This window comes from Eleutherodactylus coqui, chromosome 2 (genome assembly GCF_035609145.1).
Source record: "Eleutherodactylus coqui strain aEleCoq1 chromosome 2, aEleCoq1.hap1, whole genome shotgun sequence".
Taxonomy (NCBI): domain Eukaryota; kingdom Metazoa; phylum Chordata; class Amphibia; order Anura; family Eleutherodactylidae; genus Eleutherodactylus; species Eleutherodactylus coqui.
Window position 1 is genome coordinate 27,204,821 of NC_089838.1, and position 2,473 is coordinate 27,207,293.

Genomic DNA, 2,473 nt, shown 5'->3' on the forward strand with positions numbered 1-2,473 from the left:
CAACATACAACCCAGCACTCACATACTGTGTGTGCAGCATAGGGGGTACTTATATAGCAAGTGGAGGCAACTTCTATAGGGGACACTCAAATCGAAATGAAGGTGTATTAGTAGAGAGAGACTAAACCAACATGTTCTGGTACCTCCATGACATCAGTGTTGGCTCCAGTGTCCAATACAGAGGGTGGAGGTGCTGGAATGAGCTCCTCAGATACTCCCGGCTGGGGGAAGAATATGTTGTGCTCTAAAATGATGATGTCCAATGAGACTATTAATGCTACAAATATATTAGCGCTGTATCCTCCTGGGTGCTCAGCTGCCCAGAAATGAGCAGTATACATTTTTAGCCCCCACCTTTTACATATAGTAAAGCGGTACGTGAATAGGAAGGCATGAATGCGCTACACGATGGTATGGCTCATGGGCTCCTGGGGCATGGGCTCCTCAGTGCAGAAAATATCTGGATGCAGAAGACAAGTGGGGACACCCCACTTGTCTTCTGCATCCTCCATTCGGAGCACTCGGCTGTATAACAGTTGGGCGCTCGGAGCAGGGAACAGCTGGATGCAGAAGACAAGTAGGGACACCCCGCTTGTCTTCTGCATCCTCCATTCGGAGCACTCGGCTGTATAACAGCTGGGCGCTCGGAGCAGGGAACAGCTGGATGCAGAAGACAAGTAGGGACACCCCGCTTGTCTTCTGCATCCTCCATTCGGAGCACTCGGCTGTATAACAGCTGGGCGCTCGGAGCAGGGAACAGCTGGATGCAGAAGACAAGCAGGGGCACCCCGCTTGTCTTCTGCATCCTCTGCTATTCCTATGACGTAAGGGTACGTCATTTTGTGGGAAGTACCACCCTGCCATGACGTACCCTTATGTCATGGGGCGGGAAGGGGTTAAAGGGCTTAACTGGGGACCAGGAACAATGTCTCTTACGTACAGAGTCTCTTTGTATAAAGTCCATTTTAGAACTGAAAATGGAAACTGTTGGGTGGCAACACTTTCAAACCACTGGCTGCTCTCACCTTCCGTACCAGATCCAGCCATTAAGGAGTGATTACTTGCAGCTGGTTCTTCATCCTCTTCCAGTCTCATGGAGCTGGTGGAAGAAGAAGTTGATACAGTGTCCATGACAGTTGGAAAGGACACAGCAAGTCTCCTCAGCGGTGTCCGCAGGGGTTGTCCAGGCGTAGCCTGCTGCTCTCCCATAAAATGAAAGGAGAAATTGGAATCCCAGTATTCCAATACAAAGGGTCAGAGTAACTCCAGGATAAAGTCTCAGAGGTTAACCTCTCAAGCGCTGCAGCTGTGCAACACACACACTGGAAATGACAAGACAGGTTTGCACAGTGCATCTACATAAGACAAACATGTATGACATTTATGGAGGAGACCAGGATGATGTACTGGGTCACTACATTTCCAAATTGCTGTTTCTGTTCATAATTGTTGTGGTTCTGTATTAAAATCATTCTTGGTACTGACTCAGTCCCCAGTAACCCTGTGACCAATTTCCTCAACTGCTGAAAGTACTAAGAAGAGATGCCTCCGCCACTTCTGCTAACTCCCCACAGGTAAGACTGATCCTGAACCTATCCGAATCGAGACCTCTAGCCAAGGTTATTTCATACACAGGTACTCATATAGGACGCCAATATTTAGTAGTCCTCAATATCTGCAATATAAGTGATGTGCCACCAGGTAGGCATCAGATGATTGGTAACAAGCAGACCAATATGGTGCCGTCAGTAGAGGTTGGTAATTGTAAATTCAGATTAAGGCCTTGCTGACTTGGCAGCAGGATCATAGGAAAGACCAAAGGAAAGATGGCAGACAGCATGGTCAGTGGTCCAATTTGGATCACAGGATGGGGTGTACTTTAAAAGGGTACTATATAGCTGGCATTAAAATTAGAGGCACTGCCTGTTATATAGGGCATTATGGGTGACGCTGTGGCTGGAAAACTTATGGGAGCAATGCGGTTATTACTATTTTAGGGGCAGAGGCGTAACTTGAAGATTTGTGGTCCCAATGTAAAATCTGTAATTGGGCCCCCCAACTATAATGCTTTATTCATACTACTAGGCTCCCTATATGGAGAAGATAGGCCTCATGGAACTCCTAAGGGTCTTTTGCCCGGGTGCAACCACATCCCCTGTAGTTACGCCCCTGATTAGGGCCAATGTTAGCTGGCATACTTTTTTATTGGCATGTAAGGGGAGTGTAGTATATTATTATTTATTGAAGTTATATGTTAACGTTTCATGTTGAGACTATATATTTAAGAGGAGCTGGGTAAGGAGGCGGGAAGTGGTACGCTAGAGGAAAGAAAGCTGGACCCGACATTTTCTGATGATTATGAATGAAGGGCATTAAGGGTGTGGCCTATATATTAAAGGACAGGACATATGTATGAACATTTGTAGCCCACCGTATCTCCCTGAAGTCATTTCCTAGTTGGCATATGTGCCTC